Below are 6,057 nucleotides of genomic sequence, written 5' to 3' on the forward strand. Positions count from 1 at the left end.
ACCTGTCTGGTGCAGAGCAGAGATGCAGACAGAGATAAGTGGATGCTCAGGGTGAGCAGTCAGGAGAAAAAAATGGCAATTCAGAGATATGTAATCAAGGCAGCACGGCTTTTAGAGTTCAGCTTTCTATTCATGTGCCTCATTGGAGCAGCATAAATCCTCATACAGAAACATTTGAAAGGGCAAATAATCAATTTAAGAATGGAAAATATTCCGTGGAGAAGCAGACAAGAACAGAAATGCTTTTGAAGCTGACTGCAGGGAAGGAAAGAGAGCATCCGGGCAGTCCTGAGACTTTCCAGGCCTTCGAAAGCTCCCCGTGAATGCAGCTTGCTTTCATTTGATAGAGATAATGAGCTGAGCTTGGGGGGGGGGCTGCTCACTGCCCCTCGTGCTCCAGCAGTCGCCTCGCCGACGGTCAGGCTGCGAGGGGCGAGGAATTGCCACGCAGCACAGGACAGGGGCTGTGGCGGGGAGGAGGCAGGGCGTGCTGCAGGAAGGCGGCTGGATGAAATTCCTGCTGCTGCTCAGGGACATCTCCCTATTCAAAACCTGCGTTTCTTCACGATTTTCAACTTTTTCTCTTTAAAAATGAGGCCAATTTCCCATCGCTGGCCTTGCGGGGACGCGATTGCAGAGTGAAGCTGAGGAATTTGTGGGCGCTGCTGGCGCTTACATAGGACAGCCTGCTTTAAATAATTACATGGCTTTAAATGGCTGCCTCCATGGTGCGTATGGTAAGAGAGGGATGAGAAAGAGCTTTGTTGCTGAACCTGCCTTCCTCTTGCAATGGCATCCCTCAAACCCATGGGGAGAAGAAGAAACAAGGGAGAATCTTTCCTTGCTGAGGGCTCTTCACATGCCATTGGGAGACCACACATGAAACACATCTAGCGTTATCCCACCATAACGTGGGAAAAATCGAGCATCCATAGGCCAGAGGAATGAAGTCAGAGGCTGCAGGTTTCTCATAGTTGTCTTAAATACACAGTGTCCTTGAAAATACCAGCTCGGTTGGCTCCAGGCTGGGGGCTCGCAGTGTTATCCCTGGAGATGGGCAGTCCTTGCACCACTGCTGTCCCCAGGAGATCCTGGGGGTGCTCTCCTATGCGTGACTCCCTTTGCAACCCCCTCTTCTTTGGCAGGTCGAGAAAGCAAAGTTTATGTGAATTTCTAGTGTTTTTCCCTTGGAAACTGTTTCTCAGGGAATTACACTGTGTGAGTGGAAGAGGTCAGGACCAGGCAGTGGGATATTTGTACAGCTGGCTGATCAGATTGCCTTTGTATAGTTTTTCCAGAGGTCTAGTTATAAATGGTCCCACCAATTCATTCTCAAACCTGACTCGTTAAAATTCATTAAGTAAGCACTTTGGTATGGCAACAGCCAGGATTGCTTTTCCATATTTGTTAGCATTCTTGCTAATCCATAAAATTTAGCAACTCGGAATGAAAACCACAGTCAGAAAGAGCTAACGAGGTCCTCCTGTAAGGGTCTGTTCTGCTCTGGGCTGGTATATACAACTCCCATTAACGTTAATTGGCCTTGCAGAGGCACAGCAAAAGGAAAATGCACCCTAGAAGACCAAATTATTTTTTTTCTTTCTTTCTTTCTCGAGGGGTAATGCTCCCCTGCTTGGCAGCTGGGATTTGCTGAGAGCTTTGTTTAATACAATGGCAACACCTCTTTTTGCTTTACCTCCCTTCTGAAAGCCACGAGATACTTTCAGACACAAGGATCACCAAAGTAGTTCAGGCACGTTACTTATGCCATAACAGCACATGATTTAATGCAAAAAGAGAAGCAAAACCCCAGGCCTAGGAGAGCACCTAGCATCTGCTTAACTCTAAGCGTGCATTTGAGCTGCATGGAAAGCGATAGGATTTAAACACATTTCTGGCTTGGACCTACATGAGGGCTGGTGAAATCACCAAAAAGTCCCAGCTGGTGATGGAAGATGCTGGCACTAGGAGTTGTGCTGCCTGTACCTGCTGGTTTGCATAGGGCCAGACCGGCTGCGGGGCAGGGCTGCGGGGAGAGGAGAGAGCCAGCAGGAGCCATCGGGGGCTCCTCGGGGACACGGCAGCCCCGTGCCACCGGTGGCTAATCTGTGCAATCTGCCTCTGTCACCAGGCTAATCCCCCCGGCTCACACTCCCACCGAGTCTGTTCCTCCTGCCGGTCGCCCCCGGCTGGGCTCTAAGCCTCTTAGGTCAGAGATCATCTCGTGGCTTGCACGCTGCCATCCGCTGCGGGATCCCTGTCCTCTGCTGATCCGCCACACCGCTCGTTTCCATCGCTGCTCCTTCCTAAGGCAACCTCCGCACTCTTGGGCATCTTATTCTTCAAGAACGACCGCTGCTGTGCTGTTATCGCAGCCCCTCATCCCCAGCGCCACAGCGAGCTGGGCCGCGGCGTGCCCTCGTGCTAAGCAAGGCTTGTGGCTCCGCTGGCATGCTGCTCGCAGTAATTGTTGGTGTGTGTGCATTATAGGGGCTAACAGCCTCCAGAACGTGGTAAAAAAAAAAATGTAGGTTCCTATAAACACTTCTGCAGTTTTATTGAACATTTCTGAAATCTGCTTCACATGCTTAATGCTCTGCGTATGGGAAAGGCAGCAGGGAGGGAGAAAGCACCCGCAGCATCTCCGGCAGCTGCAGCCTTCTGACTTCAGCAGATCGTAGCTGAAGATTATCTGGAAAAGACATCAGGCAGCGCATCGGCCTCACCGCTATCAGGGCGAAAACTACAGCCATTTAGTCTGATGAAGCAAATCCTGAGTTCATGGGAAATAAACAGGAATCGGCCTCCATAGCGGTATTTACTGCAAAATTTCCGTACCAAGGCCTTTGCACAGCCTGGCACAACAGGCGTGCTGTAATGGCATTTTCAATAAAATCCTGTCCTGGTGGGCAGCAGTGTGAACCCCTGCACAAACCTGAGCTGCGGGAGATTTCTCTCATGGAGGTCCCAGTTCTTGTACATCTGTGCGTGATTTGTCTTGGCGTGCAAAACAAAAGAAATCCTGCGCATTATTGAAATATCAGTGCACTCAAATACCCAGCTTGACTTTTTCCATGAAGAAAAGAATATAAAATGCCTTACAAACTGATCCGCAACATTATCACAGCTGTTTAAATTCTTACCCTGCATCCCAGCTCAGAGAGAAACTCACGGAAAAACTGCATCTTTTGGAAAAAAAAAAAATGGAAAAAAAAAAAAAAAATAAAGAAAGCCTTCGCCAGGTGCCACGTGCTGAGGCCACCGGGAGTGTTGGAGGAGCAAGGCGAGGAGGAGACATCCGGACGTGCTGCGCGGGCGGGTTCTGCTGCTCTCACACCCATGCATGAAGAAACGCACTGGGGCATTTACCAAAAATTGCAGGTGTGTGAGCTGTAATTTGAGGGGCCTGGCAGCAGACCCGGCCGTGTGCACGCGTTCCAGCTGGAGAGCTGTTTCCATAGCCCTTTGCTAACAGCTGTGGTGGTGCCTCCTGGTGAAGGGCGCACCGTGGCCACCCGCAGCAGCACGGTTACGGCACAGGTGGAGCGTCCGCGCCGGCTGCGGCTCTTATCGCGCTGCCCGGGGTTACTGATAAGCAAACCTGTCCGTGCCATTTATTGCTGGGCCGAGCAGCAGGCGAGGCTTGGAGCTGGCTCCCCGGCCGAGGGGACGAGCAGGGCGGCCGCCAGCATCCCCCGGCAGCTGCTGTGCGAGGAGGGGCAGCCGGAGGCGCTCACCTAAGCAGGCCAACAGCCCCGGCTTATGACCAGTGATGTCACTCCAATAGAGCTGTTTTTAATAAGCTGCTGATATTTAATTAATGGGGTGGTTACTACGTTTAAATTTGCTGGTGTTTGAAATGCACAGACAGAGGCCAGACAGCCTGGGAAATGAGAGGCCAGGAAACGCCGTGGGGACAGAGGAGCTTGGGGCGAGGGAGCTGGGCCTGGCCTCGCTGCGAGGGAAGGGCCCGGCCCGCCCGGCAGCACGGGGTTGGGATGAGCAATAGCAGGTTTATGGCAGTCATCGGCATCGGGCTGCTCGTCAGGGGCTGTGGTAACCTCAGGAGATACCCAGGAGGCTCCTGAGAGACTTTAGAGACTTTAGAGGAGAGCTGAGAGCCCATCCCACAAAGGACGGGCAGGGGCTTTCTCGGCCCTGCTCTGATGCCCTAAATAAGCTCACACTTCTCCCGAGCAGGAGAACTGTGACCCGTAGAGCCAGCTGCTGAGCAGCATAAGTGGAGACGTGGTGTGAGCCCGAAGCCATCCCCCAGGCGAGGAAGGAGTGACACCGACCGTGCTTCATGGGGCGGCTGAGGTGCCCGCAGCCCGGCGGTGCCCGTCCCACCCCAACTGACCCCACACCCGACAGCTTCCCGTGCTCGTGTTCCCTCAGCTGTCCTGCTAACCACGGGACAGCTGCGGTTACACCGACGAAATCCTCCCGGCTTGTGCAACGCGAGTAGCAAACCGAGCCAGCTTTTCCTTGCAGTGCAAGGCGGCAGAGCCACCAGCTCAGCCCTCACAATGTGCCTGCTGTTGTTCTCGGTGAGGATTTTGCAGGACAAAAACACCCTGACAAATCTCTGGGTGCTTTTCTAAAAAGTCACTTCCAGTTTTACTCTGTGGAAAAGCATTAGCGGGACCCACTCTGGGCAGTGGCTTCAGGATTTCCATTTCCTCCTGCAGAAAGCCTTCCAGAAGGAGCAGGAACGGAGATATCTGAGTGTTCCCACAGCTCCCTCCTGCCATTTTGTGCTGCTTCCAAGGCAGCAAAGTGCACGGGGCCCTTGGTGCCCCTGTGGCTCGCCCTTCCCCATGCAGGAGGGCTGCTCCCCGGCCCCGCCGTGTCCCTGCTCGTCCCGCCCGACACACCAGCTGGGCAGGGACCACGCTGGCCCAGTTCTGCCTGGTTTACAACACCCTAATTAGCCTAATTGCAAGCTGCGGGCACACGCGAGGAGGAGCACTCGGCCTGCTGGGCAGCCCTCCCGCCCCGCTCCTTCTCAAAGGTTTTTGGTAAGGAGAGCGTGGGCTCACCCAGGGCAGAGCAGCCCTGGTTGAATTGAACTGGTCAGCTTTGACTTCCAGGCTGAAAGGCAACATTTTTAAAGATTTTTTTAAGCAACTCTCCAAAAAAAAAACAAAATAAAACCAAACCGAGCCCTGCTGAGAAACGGCCCTGGCAGGCGGCGGGGGCCTGAGGCGCTGTGAAGCAGCACCTGGTTTCGCAGAGACCCCTCTGCTCCTGAACAGCAGCACCCGGGGGTTGGATTTCCTTGCTTTTCACCTACTTTTTGTTTCCTGACAGTTGATTTCCAGCCGTCGGCACCTTCCTTTCCGTTTCCTGTAGTTTCCTCTGTCCCGCTCCCGCTTTCTGCGGGTGTTTCTTCCCCGTTGGTTTCCTGGTGGACGTTTCCTTGAGCGCTCCTTACCCTCCCTTCCCCAATTTCTGTTCCTGCTCCTTTCACTCTCCCTTCCTCCCCCTCACAAGAAACCAATTCTCACTTTTCATAAATCACTTCCCTGTTTCCTTTTCTCTCTCCCTCTCCCCTGCACCCAGCGCTGCCGGTGCCCCCGGTGCCTGCCATGCCCAGCACCAGCCCCCAGCTGCGGCAGGTCGCCCCCAGGGCTCTGCTATTTGTGATATTTGAGAATGAAACAACGAGGAACCTCGAAACTGAGAGGAAAAGCAGCAGATTTGGGAAAGAACAACCCTTGGGTCAATCTGACATTGTTGTCCAGCGGATGGGAAAATGTTCTCATAAAAGCAGACCTCGTAGCCGTAAGAGAAGCATTAATTGGGAGGCTTTTTCCACTTGCTGTGATGTTAGCGTGGAGGTGACACTGCTGGTGGCAGAGGGCACAGTCACGGAATGATGGAATCAGAGTGGGCTGGTTGGAAGGGGCCTCAAAGCCCGTTTGGTTCCAGCCCCCACCATGGGCAGGGATGGAGCCCACCCAAACCAGGTTGCTCAGGGCCTCATCCAACCGGGTCCTGAACACCTCCAGGGACGGGGCATCCTCTCCGGGCAACAAGGAGCCCCGGGGGCAG

Source organism: Aythya fuligula, chromosome 9 (assembly GCF_009819795.1).
Source record: "Aythya fuligula isolate bAytFul2 chromosome 9, bAytFul2.pri, whole genome shotgun sequence".
NCBI lineage: Eukaryota > Metazoa > Chordata > Aves > Anseriformes > Anatidae > Aythya > Aythya fuligula.